Raw genomic sequence first — 14,562 nt, 5'->3', positions numbered from 1 at the left:
ACAGTAGTTCAAAACCCCTCTTAATCCAAGGGAAAAAGATAAGATTTTCTATTCCCGTAAAGGTTACAGTTTCAAAAACTCGCTGGTGCAGTTCTCTTCTGTCCGCTAAGGTGTCCATGAATATATGTATTAGGAAGCCATCAAATTCATAGTAAATTTTCCTTAATTATAATTTTTACTTGAGAGTTTGGATTTCATTTTTGACAACAAATTGTTGTTTTTCCTAAATTGATAGGCACCATTCATAAATTTTAAGAAACTATTTGCCAAAAACCCAGGTTGTAATAATCATGGTTAGATACATGTAAAAATATGGCTATTCAACTTAAAAGGAGGGGGGGGGGAAGACCCAGGGAGCGGGGAACAGGGCACTAACCCACACAAGGGGAAGGTATTGTTTATATGGCCACAGGGAAAGAGGGACAAGACTTCAACCAGGTGCTCTAAGACATGAATGCAACATACCAGCATGAAGCAGGGAATCAGTAGAGAGGTCTGAGGGGCTGGCCCCAATCCCAACTACAAGGACAGCTGCCCCTCCCCCAGAAGAATGTATTTCAAAGGACAGCACTGAAGCTGCAGCTCAGGGAAAGGGACTTGTCTGATGAGAGCTCACAGGAGAAAGGGGCAAATGAAGGGGAGGGAGAGAGCATAGAAGACATCCTGGCCCACCAAGCCTTGAGGATGATATTGCTGCCCAGAGCAACCAATGAAGAGAGAGGACGATATGGCCGGTCCCACTATGACACACGGACGTCCCTCACTGACCCATAGCCCTACAGGGGACAACACTGGAGACACAGTGCAGGAATTGATCCCTATCTAACTCCACCACCCTGAGGTGAAACAGTAAGGATGTGCAACAAAACAGCAAGGGGAACAGAGCAATGAACTCCCCAGGGAATACCAAAAATAGACTTTGGGGCTAGGGCGTGGTACCCCATCAGACTGGACCTGAAAACACTCTTAAAGATCAACAAACAGACCTTAAACTATTTACAGGCTTTTCTCTCTTTTTTTGTCTTTGGTTTGTTGTTGTTTTCTTTTGTTGGTTTGTTCTGCTCTGTCTTGTTTTTTGTGCATATTATTATCTCTGCAGGTCTAATCTATCTAGATAAAATAGGCAGGATAAACAGGCTGGAGGAGAAAACAACTAGACCAATTCTGTGGGGACATGGGAGGGGAGGAAGCCGGGAAAGGAAATGAGTGTTAACAAACCCAGGGACAAGGGAAAAACAAGTGATTCAAAATCTATGGCGAAGAGGGTGTTGGAGGCCTGGTAGGGACTGATCAGGGGCAATATAACTGTGAGGAATTACTGAAATCCAAATGAAGGCTGAACATGATTGTGTGACAAGAGGAAAATAAAAGGAAATAGAGGAAAGAGCTAGGAGGCAAAGGACATTTATAGAGGTCTAAATACAGGTATGTACATATGTAAATATATTTATATATGATGATAGGAAGATAGATCTATGTGCACACATTTGTAGAGTTAGTATTAAGGTAGTAGACGAGCATTGGACCTGTACTCAAGTACTATCTTAATTCAAGAACACTTTGTTCTATTAACCTGGCATTCCATGATGCTCACCTTCCCAACATGATTGCTGAAGACAAAGAGGATGCATTAGCAAATGTGAAGAAAGCTGATGGTTCCTGGCTATCAAAAGATATAGCATCTGGGGTCTTAAGGCTTGAAGATAAATAAGCACCCATATAACTGAGAAGCAAGGAAACCCACATGGAAGAAGCACACCAGCTTGTGTGATCATGAGGTGTTAATAGGATCAGGTATCAGGCATCAAAAAACAAAAAAAAAATCATATTGAGAATGAAGGGCCCCAGGGAGGAGACAAGCCAGTCAGGGTGCAGTATAGCACCCATGAAACAAGCAACTTTCCTCTAGTTCTTTAATGCTTCCTCCCCCCAATATCATGATCCCAATTCTACCTTACAAACCTGGTTAGACCAGAGGATGTACACTGGTACAGATAGGAAGTGGAAATACAGGGAATCCAGGACAGATTAACTCCTCAGGATCAATAATGAGAGTAGAAGTACCAGGAGGGGAAAGGGAAGGTGGGGGGGAATAGGGAGAAACCAACCACAATGATCGACATATAACCCCCTCCTTAGGGGATGGACAACACAAAAGGAGGTGAAGGGAGACGTCAGACAGTGTAAGACATGAAAAAGTAGTAATAATTTATAAATTATCAAGGGTTCCTGAGGAAGGTTGGGTGGGGGAGGGAGAGAAAAAATGAAGAGCTGATACCAAGGGCTCAAGTAGAAAGCAAATGTTTTGAGAATGATGATGGCAACAAATGTACAAACGTGCTTGACACAATGGATGTATGTATGAACTATGATACGAGTTGTATGAGTCCCCAATAAAATGATTTTAAAAACATACATATATATATATGGCTATTTCCACTGTCAACTCAATCCTCAAGAGCTTTTGTTCAGAAAACAATTGTGAGCGAATATACTTTCAATATGCCAGTATATTCATGTCAGTGGTTGATATTTAGTAAAAATGAATCATTTTCATTCTTGTATCAAGGGAATTCTTAAGTGAAACTAAGAATCTTTTCTTTCGAGTGCTTGGAAGTAAGACATGCAGGGCACTGGTGCTGTTTTGTAGCACCACCTCCAGCGTGTCAGCCGTTAGACTCACATTCCTTTCCTCTGTCGTGCAAATATGAACACAAGGAAACCACAAATAACACTGTAGTGTTGTTATAAAATGGTTTTGGCTTCAACAACCAGGAGAGTCTGCAGAATACCCCGAAGAACATAGCCCTCGCTTGGAGAACAAATGATTTAAACTTTTCAAACAGAGCAAACAGTATTATAAACCTCCCCGAGTATTTTGAATTAATTGGAAATATGTTGGAACAAAGCAATAATAAAATGCTTTAGCATTCACTTCGAGTTCAAGCAGACAGCTAAAACTAACAGGGCAGACAGAGTTAAACATATTGATAAGGGAAAAATAGAAAATCACAGCATAGGAAGTTACAAGAGAGCATAAAAATTCAAATGAAATCCAATTTAAAATATCAATTAATCCTTTAGCCACTATTTTCCATACCTTATAGCTTATAGTTTAGAAACGGTCGCATCATCAGATAGCATCTACTTCTTCAGCTGGCAGCTGTTGGAAATGTTCCTGCAGTGGAAATGCAGAGTCCTTCTTCACTCATCCAAAATATATGAAAGACAAGGAAGAGTCATCCTCCTTCCAGATTTAACTGAGTCTTATATGGGCCAAAGTTTCAAATGTTTTCTTTTCAATATAAATCTAATCACCTGCCATCTTTACTGAGCCAATCATAGGCCATGCTAAAACAACAACTAGTCAATTGAGGATTCTAACACACCTGTAATCACCTCTATCATTATCCCTGGCTCTCTTCCTGAGAGCTCCCAAGCCAGCACATTCTGTGTCAAGTCTTACAGGTTCCAGTAGTTTTAAAAAAATTATTACTCTCAATTTGTAGGCATATTAAGCAGTTTGAACAGAGACCCAGAATGAGAAAAAGCATTAATGGAAGGACTTGGACATGGGATGAATCTTCATTTCAATAAACAAGCTTTTCTTAATTGAATCCATTTTCATTAATTAAGAAAATGAATTTGAAATATATCATACACTAATAAAGTTTAGAATTTTCTTTGCTAGTAGGCAAAGTGATTTATGATGATTAAATATCCACCAATTTTGAATTAACACATTACACTGACAGTTAATTGAGTTTGCACCATTGTAAGACATGCTTCTGGTGCAAAAGGAGATGAGAAGTATTGAGCAGACATTATTCTTAAAAAATTCAATGATTTGGTGTCGTTAGTGTTCGATTAAAATATCTGATCCATAGAATTATGGAGCAAACACCCATAGAAGATAATTTATAACTACATGTTCGCTCTAAATTATTGTTAATTAGCAAAGCTGGCATGTCCAAACTGTTGCACACGATGCTATTAATACACCTTTGACACTTGGAGATTGTGTCTAATACTTGGAGCATAAATCAACCAGTTAGTACAGGGAAAAAATTCAAAAATAATTTTCGATGGGTTCTACATCTTTGTTTCAACGTCTAAAGTCTGCAGATTCTCAGGCCTGGTCTTCAAATATCCTCAAACGCCTTCTCCATCACATTTGCTCTCTACAATCTCGTCGACTCCCTAGATTCCAAATCTATTTATATGCTCAGGATTCTGAAACTTGCATTTTGACTACTTATCTCCTCTGTGAGCTCCAGGCTTATATAATTAAATCTGTACTCAGCATGCTAATTTATATTTCACATAGGCATCGAATAACTAATTGCTCTCACACTTAAACGGTCATTCTTTCTAACTCCCATAAGTACACTTCCCAGTCTTCCCAAACTTAATCCATTGAGCAATCCTCCATACAATTGGACATGACATAATTTTGAAGTCATTCTTCACATTTCCAATCCTTTGGAAAATTTGAGAGTCTCTATCTTCAAAATGTATCTCAAATCTGATCAATCCTCACTAAATTCACCACTACCCCTGAGTCAATGATCCGATCATTGAGCATCTGAACTGGGACCACAGCTTCCACGGTTCTTTCCAGTCCCTTTACGTTGCATGCGAGAGTCAAGTGGCTCTCGTTAAAATTAGTATGTATTACTACTTTGCACAAAACTCTCAGATGCTTTTTCAGAATAGTTGGAGTCAAATCTAAAGTCTTGGCCATAAATAATCTTGCCCCACTACATCGGTGATCTCTCCAGTGTCATCCTTACAGCGCGACAGCCATAATGATCTTAGTCTTACATTCTGTCTCTCTCCTTTAAAAACTCTTAACCATGGTACCCCAGGGTCTCGCGCTCTCATTTCTTTCACGCCTCTTCTCAAATATTGTATCGTGAAGCAAGAGATCTCTGACTGAAAAACAAAAAACCTCAAACTCATTGATATCAAGTTGATTCCAATTCATAGTGACCCCGAATGACTGAGGAGGCCTTGTGGGTTTCTGAGGCTGTAATCTCCACAGGGACAGAAAGCTTTCTCTTTCTCCTGCAGAGTCCCTAGTGGGTTCAAAATGCTGACCTTTGGGCCCAGCAGCCCAATTTGCCCCCCCTCCACCAGCAGGGCCCCTTAATTCTGAGACTATGTTGTCCATACTAGTGACCCCACCTTTCTCTCCTCTGAGTTCTTGCTGACTTTTTTCTTAGCACATTTTGCTATCTTTCTATGTGTGTTTGCATATATACATGTATATACATACAAACATGTACATAAAACACATAGATATACATAAAATATGCATATGCATACCCAAATATATATATATATATATCAAGGGAGAGAGAGAGAAGCCCTGGTGGCTCTTTCAGAAAAGTTTGGGCTGTTAACTGCAAGGTTGGTGGTTCAAACCCACCAGCCATTCCTTGGGAAAAAGATCAGCTGAACTGGTCCTGTAACAATTTACCTCAGAAAGTCTCTTTAAGGTGACTGTAAAGCAGAATAGCCCGAAGAGCAGTGGGTTTTAATATATACACGTGGAAGTGCATATATACACATGAAAGTACTTCAAGAAATTCATGGAAAGATTCCATCATATTTTAATTCCATTTTTCCGTGAATTTCTAAAGTCCTCTAATATATATGAAACAGTTTTCAGCTATAAAAATATAGGTCACTGCCTCTAGAGTACTTACATTGGTGCCTGGATTTGCTTTATATCTTATTGAATGAATATATTAATCAGTAGCTTCTTTGTAAGGGCTTTATGCATAAAAGTGAACATAAACTAGGTCTTTGAGACATTTCCATGGTAATACTGTGGCAATGCTTTATCGGTTCTTCAGTAACAAAGCACTAGAGTTTAATGCTTGGGCTTACACTATATGAAGGGGCTTTTAAAAGTTTATATAAAAATAGAATTAGGAGATAATATTTACAAAATTTCGAAACATGCTTATATTGAACATAACTATTTGAGGTAGTTAATTGTGCCAACCCGGCCAATAAACACAAGTGGGGTTAATTGAAGGGTGGAGGGATAGAGCCTCACCTTTCTAGTTCTCGGGTCTCTTTCTAGTTCTCGGGTTTCTGATGGTCAGATGAGGTGTAGCTGCCTTAGCAGTTTCCTACTTCAGCTGGCAAGACTCACTTCCTGCAAGATATCCCCAAAGAGAAGCCACATGGAGTTACCCATATGCAGCCCTGGGTGCTGGAGCAGCGTGTGGAGACCCCTGCCAGCACTGAGATGCTTACGCACTCACTGACTCGGCTTTCCTCCTGCAGTCAGCGTCATTATGTGTGGTTTGTGAGATGGAGGAAGACTTAGTGGATTGGTGTCAGACATATGGGCTGATGTTGGATTTGTGGGTTTGGGCAGCACTGGGTTGGGATGTTTTCTTGGTGTGCACTTAACCTTTATATAAAACTCTCTTATACATACGAGTTTCTGTGGATTTGTTTCTCTAAAGTCCCCAGACTAATACACTATGGTTATATAATTCATATCCCACAATATTTAAATATTCTGTATTAATCTTAAAATTGTCTTTGTTATCTTTAAAGATGTTAAAGCACAACTTCAGATATTTCTATAGATAAATATCTAGAACAAATAGACCCATTTAACAACAGTACGTAAAACTCTGATGTCAATGAGTTGGGAAAAACAAGTTCTGCTGATTCGTTTCACTCTAAATTTATGGGGTTAAATTGAGGTGACACCTAATGCCATTCAATAATGCGACAACATTCCTCCTATTCTCTTCTAGCTCAGATTCTCCTAGACAATTTTTCCGATCTTTTCTTCTTTTCAAATCCCTCCACATTATCACTTGGCTGCTGGTCTTACATCCTATTTTTCTGAAGACATAGAATAAATCAGGAGTGACTTTCCATGGATATTTTAAACTACATGGATGTGAAGGCCCCATTGTTCCCTCCCCCTTTCTATGAATACAGGATGAGTTGTTCTGAAAGGCTCTTTCTCCAGAGCTGATTTCCACTTGGTGGTTTAGATACTGTCCGTTATGTTCCATCTCACAGCACCTAATGTGCAACATAACCAGAGCGCTCACTCCCGGAGGATTCGCATGATTATTTTTATATTCAAGCCCATTGTTGCAGTCCTGGTGTCAATCCATTTCATCAAGGGTCTTCATTTCTCTAAAAACTTTACCAATGTAATTTTCAAATGTGTTTATGAAGCCTGAAATCCTCCATCCACTGGTCTCTCCGAATAACCTGCCCAAAGTACATGAGAGGAAGGTTTGCTATTCTTGACTGTAAGGAGCATGCTGGAGGTACTTCTTCCGAGTTTGATTTGTTTGTTCTTCTGAAAGTTCATGGAAATGTCAATATGTTTACCCAACTCTCTAATTCAAAGGCATCAATTCGTCTATAGTCTTCCATATTTAGTGTCCAACATTCACATACATATGAATCGATTCAAAATACCATGGCTTGTGTCAAGCATGCTTTAGTCCTCCAAGTGATGTCCTTGCTCTTTAACACTTTAAAGAGGTCTTGTACAGCAGATCTATCCAATAAATTAAGTCCTTTTCGTTCTTCAGAGTTGCTTCCCTTACATAGATGTTGAATTCAAGTAAAATGAAATTTTTTGTCATTTTATTAGAGGCTCATCCAACTCTTACCACAATCCATACATACATCAATTGTGTAAAGCACATTTGTACATCCATTGCCCTCATCATTCTCAAAACATTTGCTCTCCACTTAAGTCCTTGGCATCAGGTCCTCATATTTTCCATCCCTCCCCGCTACCCCCTCTCTCACGAACCCTTGATAATTTATAAATTATTATTTTGTCATATCTTGCCCTATCCAATGTCTCCCTTCACCCACTTTTCCATTGTCTGTCCCCCAGGGAGGAGGTCACATGTAGATCCTTATAATTGGTTCCCCCTTTCCACCCCACCTTCCCTCTAACCTCCCAGTATCACCACTCACACCACTGGTCCTGAAGGGATCATCCGCCCTGGATTCCCTGTATTTCCAGTTCCTATCTGTACCAGTGTACATCCTTTGGTCTAGCCAGATTTGTAAGGTAGAATAGGGGGGGCACATTTAGGAACAAGAGGAAAGTTGTATGTTTCATTGTTGCTACATCGCACCCTGACTGGCTCGTCTCCTCCCGGAGACCCTTCTGTAAGGGGATGTCCAGTGGCCTACAAATGGGCTTTGAGTCTCCATTCCTCTCTCCCCTGCCTCATTCACAATGATATGGATTTTTTTGTTCTGATGATGCCTGATACCTGATCCCTTCTACACCTCATGATTGCACAGGCTGGTGTGCTTCTTCCATGTGGGCTTTGTTGCTTCTGAGCTAGGTGGCCGATTGTTTACCTTCAAGCATTGAAGACCCAAGACACTATATCTTTTGATAGCCAGGCACCATCAGCTTTCTTTGCCACATTTGCTTATGCACCCATTTGTCTTCAGGCATAGTATCATGGAGGTGAGCACACAATGATATGATTTTTTGTTCTTTGATGCCTGATAACTGATCCCTTCAGAACCTTGTGATCACACAGGCTGGTGTGCTTCTTCCGTATGGGCTTTGTTGCTTCTGAGTTAGATGGCCGCTTATTTACCTTCAAGTCTTTAAGATCCCAGAAGTTATATCTTTTGATAGCCAGGCACCATCAGCTTTCTTCACCACATTTACAAATTCACCTGCTTTATCTTCAGCCATTGTGTCAGAAAGGTGAGCATCATAGAATGCCAATTTAATAGAAGAAAGTATTCTTGCATTGAAGAAGTACTTGAGTGGAGGCCCAATCTCCTTCTGCTACCTTAATACTAAACCTACAAATATATGCATATAGATCTATTTCCTCATCCGCATGTAAAAATATATTTACATATGTACATGCCTTTATTTAGACCTCTATAAATGCCCTTTGCCTCCTAGCTCTTTCCTCTATTTCCTTTGACTTTCCTCTTGTCACATTTGAGTTTCAGTAATTCCTCTTGGTTACATTACCCTTGATCATGCCCTACCAGGCCTCCTATATCCACCAATTTGGATTACTTGTTGTTCCCTTGTCCCTGGGTTTGTTAGCACCACTACTTTTCCCCCATCCCCTCCCCGCTGTCCCCCCAGAACTTTCAGTCCTGTTGTTTTCTCCTCTAGATTGTTCATCCAGCCTGTCTTATATAGACACACCTGTGGAGATAATAACATGCACAAAAATAAGACAGAGTAAAACCAAGCAATAATATACAACAAAACAAGAAAGAAAAGCTGTAGTTAGCTCAAGGACTGTTTGTTGGCCTTTAGGAGTGTTTTCCAGTCCAGTCTGTTGGAGCACCAAGCCCTGGTTCCTAAGTCCACCTTCTGCATTCCCTAGGCACCTTGTTGCTCCATTCCCTTGCTGTTCTGTTGCATCTCCTTAGTGTTTTGCCTCGGTGTGGCGGTATCAGATGGGGTGCAATTCCCACACTGTGTCTCCAATGTTGTCCCCTATAGAGCTATGGGTCAGTGAGGGACGCCGTGTCTCAGAGTGGAGCCGGCCATGTGGTCCTCTCTGTGAACTGGATACTCTAAGCGGGAACATCATCCTCAAGGCCTGGTGGACCAGGATGTGCTCCATTCTCCCCTCCTCCTTCATATGCTCCTGTGTGCTCTGATCAGACATGTCCCTTTCTCAGAGTTGCAGATTCAGTGCCATCCTTTGAAATAAATTCTTCTGGAGTGAGTGGCAGGTGTCCCCATAGTAGTTGAGATTGGGGCCAGTCCCTCAGACCTCACCACTGGTTCCCTACTCCACTCCAGCTTGTTGCATTCACATTTTGGAGCACTGGGTTGAACTCTGGTGCCTCTTTCCCTGTGGAGAAATAAACAATACCCTCCCCTTGGGTGGGTTAGTGCCCTGTGCCCCGCTACGCATAAAATGAAATTTTTGACTACTACACTCTCTATCATGATTTTGCCTATTGGTTCAATTCTGAGGATGTTGGTTCTCTTTACCGTGGTGCAATCATGCTGAACGCTGCATTTCTGATCTTCATCAGCATGTGCTTCAAATCCTCCATGCAAGGTTTCATCATATGTACATTGAAGATTGTTCATGGTTGAATTGGAGTGGATTTGTTGTTTATATTGTTGCCACCATTAAAAATGATATGAAAACAAGAAAATAATAATAGGGATTATAACTCAATGTAAAAATTATCAAAATCTCCACAACTGGACCAATTGATAACATTGTGATAAACAGAGAAAAGATTGAAGTTGTCAAGGATTTTGTCTTGGATCCACAAATCAATGCTCATGGAAACAGCAGTCAAGAGATGAAAGGACAGATTGTACTGGGTACATCTGTTGCACAAGATCTCTTTAAGTGTCAAATAGCAAGGATGCCATTTTGAGGACTAAGATGCACCCGACAGAAGCCAAGATATTTTCAATTGCTTCATATGCATATGAAAGTTGGACATTGAATAAGTGTGGTAGTTATATAATTGTCAATTTGAGCGGTTTATGAGTGAAGGGGTGGAGTCTAGTCTGTCAATCAAATCATAGTCAATGGTGGGCATGGCCTTCTGAGAATTCTGGGAAATCTGGCATTTCCTCCTTAGAGGTGGGAGACTCTCTGTTCACACCCTGGGAGACATAGCAGCTGACAAGACACATGGACCCATCCTGATCAGAGACCCTACCAGCGCTGAGATGTTTCCAGCTCTGGATCCAAAGACTTTGCACTGGATCCAAGGACTTTCTACCCACTGGTCAGTGATCTTCTACATTCAGCATCATTGCATGTGTTTTGTGAAGCTGAAGAGGACTTTATAGATTGGTATCAGACATATGGGCTAATATCGGCCCTACAGACTTGATCTGGATTGGGATGGTCTCATCTACATAACCATAGGACCTCCCCCATTCCAAAGAGGGCCAGGGTTACTAGAACAGGAGAGGTTGGGTTTCCATGTGTATCTTAGGGGTGGGGTACTGCTTGGATGCTTTCTCAATGTTCAATTGCTCTTGTATATAAATATCTTTCTTAGACACATATGTGTGTCTATGGATTTTTTTCTCTAGTCCACGCAGACTAACCCAATAAAGAAGACCAAAGATGAATGGATACATCTGAATTATGATTCTCACTAAGAATATTGAGGGACCATGGACTTCCAAAAGAACAAGCAAATCTTTCTCAGAAGTACAGCTGGAATGTTCCTTAGACGTGAGAATAAAGATAGTTGGTCTCACATACTATGGTTATCAGGAATGACCAGCTCCAGGAAAGAGACATCATGCTTGACAAAACAGACCAAACTCAGACTCACTGCCGTGGGGTCAATGCTGACCTATAGCAAACTGTGGTGGGTTTCTGAGATGGTAACAGTTTAAGGGAGTAAAAAATCCAATCTTTCTCCTGAGGAGCAAGATGTGGTTTTGAACTGCTGACGACGAAGACTGCAGCCCAAATGTAGCCATTACCACCAGGTCAAAGTAGGACAATGAAAAAGAAGAAGACCCTTGACTAGATGGATTGACACAGTGGCTGCAGCAATAGACTCAGACATAACAGCTGTGAAGATGCCACGGGACTGGACGGAGTTTCAGTAGGGTTGCTGGGAATCAGAAGCCACTCGGTGACACCTAACACAATGGCTCCAGAAAGAACTGGTCTGCACAGAACCATTTCAAGAGGCACCAGGTGAGCAAGAGCTGTAATCATGGTATATGGTTAGTAAGGGTTTTACCAGAGGTAGAATGTCCTGGTGCTTCTGTTGCATAAGAAGGGGACTGATAACCATAAGATCAGGGATTCAAACCCACTCTGTAGGATAAAGATACTTTCTGTTCCCATCAAAAATCATAGCCTCGGCAGTGGCTGTGAATTGGAATAGCAGTGGGTTTAGTGATTGTCTTAAACTTTTTCCAGTCAAGACTTCTTTTTGCCTTAGAAATTTGTAACATTGTCAAGCACTGCAAGAAACGTCTCAGATTCATTGCGAGTTTGATTTTGAATTGAATTTTTGTTATTACTCATTCAGAAACTTTTTACTGTAGTCAAATTTTTCATGAATCCCACATTCAGTTCCTCAACCCCACCAACCACTTTAAGAAGTTTTGGCTCAACCACCCAGTTAGAGAATTTATATTCTGGTATTCTAAAAGATTGTGCTTTGTTTTATCATTGATGTTCATTTGAGGTTTTCTTTTTGCTTCATGTTTTTTATGATTTTCTACATAGAAAACCCAGGATAAGTAAATCTATAGAGACAGTAACCGGTTATTAACTACCTGGGGTTAAGGCAGGGAGGTTGGAGTTTAATGGGAATCTATAAAAGAGAACCAGAAGAAAATGTTCTGCAGTTGATTGTGGTGACAATTGCACAACTTTTCTTAATGTAATTGAATGATTAAATTGTATGGAGTGAATTATATGCCAAGACAAGTATTTTTAAGTTATGTTGAATCTTTAACTTTCCTTTGCTTTTCTACCTTAAAGGCAACAATGTAGATTATTAGATTTCTAAAATATTAATCTCCATTGAAAACTCAGGTCATAAAATGTGTCTTTAAACAGCTATAGTTTGAGGTTGCCACTATATTAGTGTTATTTGTTTCAGCCCTTGGGTAGGCGACAGGAAATAACAGTATGAGAAAACTCAATAAGGCTGATGGTGATAATATCTTTGGGTTTTTCCCTGACTAAAGGCCTAAGTAATACTGTAGGATTCTTCATTGTGACTTTTATGATGAAACTGAATATACTTACGCCCCCATCAGAATAGTTAAGGGATACATCATCATTTTTCACATTTTCTTATATAGCAATGATGCTGAACATGTATAAATTATTTCGTTTCTATCATGTGCCATATGTTGAATTGTAATTATCTCAAATTCACAAGAACACATCAAGGTTAGTAGCTTTCAAAGAGGAGGAAAGTTAATACTCAGAGATTATGATGAACAAGGTCAAGGACACATAGCTTGTAAGTGATAGGTAAGATCTTAATTGACAGAGATTTGATCTTTCTATCACGCTGTATCAACTATAATTAGAAAGAGATACCACTTTCTGTTGGCCTCTTCACTGTTCTAAAGTTTTCTATGTGCCCCCCTCCAAGTTTTAAACCAGAGCTATAAAACAAGTTTCAACCAACTGCCGTTACCTCTCCCTACGGTCTTCACTTCTCCTGGTGTAGTATCACTGTCCAATCGCATCTAATGACAGAAGGAATCTCAGGCTGATGTCTTAATGGTGAGAGCTGGTTCATTCTTGAATTAGTCATGATTTTCTGAAAGACAAGTTTATAAAATTTTAATGACTATGTTTTTTTAAGAGCAATGTCATAGATAAGTGGGATTGAAAAAGAGTCAGGGAAGGGAGCCAAATGGCAAAGGATCTGTGGACCAACTTCAAAAGAAATACAGCACAGTTAAATAGCTTGAACCAAAATTCCTGATAGCCAAATAGGTTGATCGCTTAACTGAGAATATGCCCATGAAAGAGGTAATTAAAGAAGTCGCAAAGGGATGGGGGGCGGTGTTAATTTGGGGGTAGGGTGTGGATGGACAACTGATACCAGAGCAGTTGCCCATGATTCAACATAGCAAAGGAAGGAGCATGACTCATGTAGTGTGTGTTTGTGTGCATGACAGAACAAGAATGTGGGGCAGAGGGGAGGGGCAAAGACTATGTGTTAGAACCTTAGAAGAGTTTGCTTGTTTTGTGGTAGACTGCTGAGCTACCTGCTTTGGTCTTGAAAAGAATATCCCCCACTGGTCATATTTAGGTTACAAAAGGGGAGATAGATAAGCATTAATCTATCAACTCAGCTAAAATTCGATTCCTAAGCAGAATTACCAGATAAAACATAGGATGTCCACTTAAATTTGAATTGTAAATAAGCAAAACACTTTTTTCTTTTAAGTATGGTTCATGTAATAATTGACCGACTCCTACCCACATTCCAGAGTTACACTGATCAGGTTAAAATCCCAATTGGACCACTTATTGAACAAGCAATACTTGGGGTATGTTTACTCACTCCCATCGAGTCTCTGCCAACTCACAACACCACTAGAAGACAGGGTAGAATTGCCCCTTTGAGCTTCAGCGGCACTACCTGTGTAAGGGAGTAGAAAGCCCTATCTCTCTCCCGTGGAGTCGGTGTGGTTTTCAGCTGTCAATCTTCAAGATTACAGCCCAGCATGTAACCACTATGGCACTGGGGCTCACCATTTGGGACATAATTATACTTTTAAAAAAAAGTTGTTTCCTGGAATTCAAATTTAGCCAGATGGCCAGTACTTTTATTTTGTAAATCTACCAACCTTACACCAAGGTGCATGATGTATCTGTGCATCAATGTCTGTGTATCTTGTGTATTGATGTGTGTGTGTGTGTGTGTGTGTGTGTGTGAGAGAGAGAGAGAGAGAGAGAGAGAGAGAATCTGGAATTTATCACTGTTCACTCTTTTGGTATATGGCCAAATTCTTCTTCCCCTTCCCTTTTCATATCCCCCAAATGTAAAGTTATTATAAAATCTTAAAACTGTATA

The sequence above is a fragment of the Tenrec ecaudatus genome, chromosome 3 (genome assembly GCF_050624435.1).
Source record: "Tenrec ecaudatus isolate mTenEca1 chromosome 3, mTenEca1.hap1, whole genome shotgun sequence".
Lineage (NCBI taxonomy): Eukaryota > Metazoa > Chordata > Mammalia > Afrosoricida > Tenrecidae > Tenrec > Tenrec ecaudatus.
Note: the sequence above shows the minus strand (reverse complement) of the source record.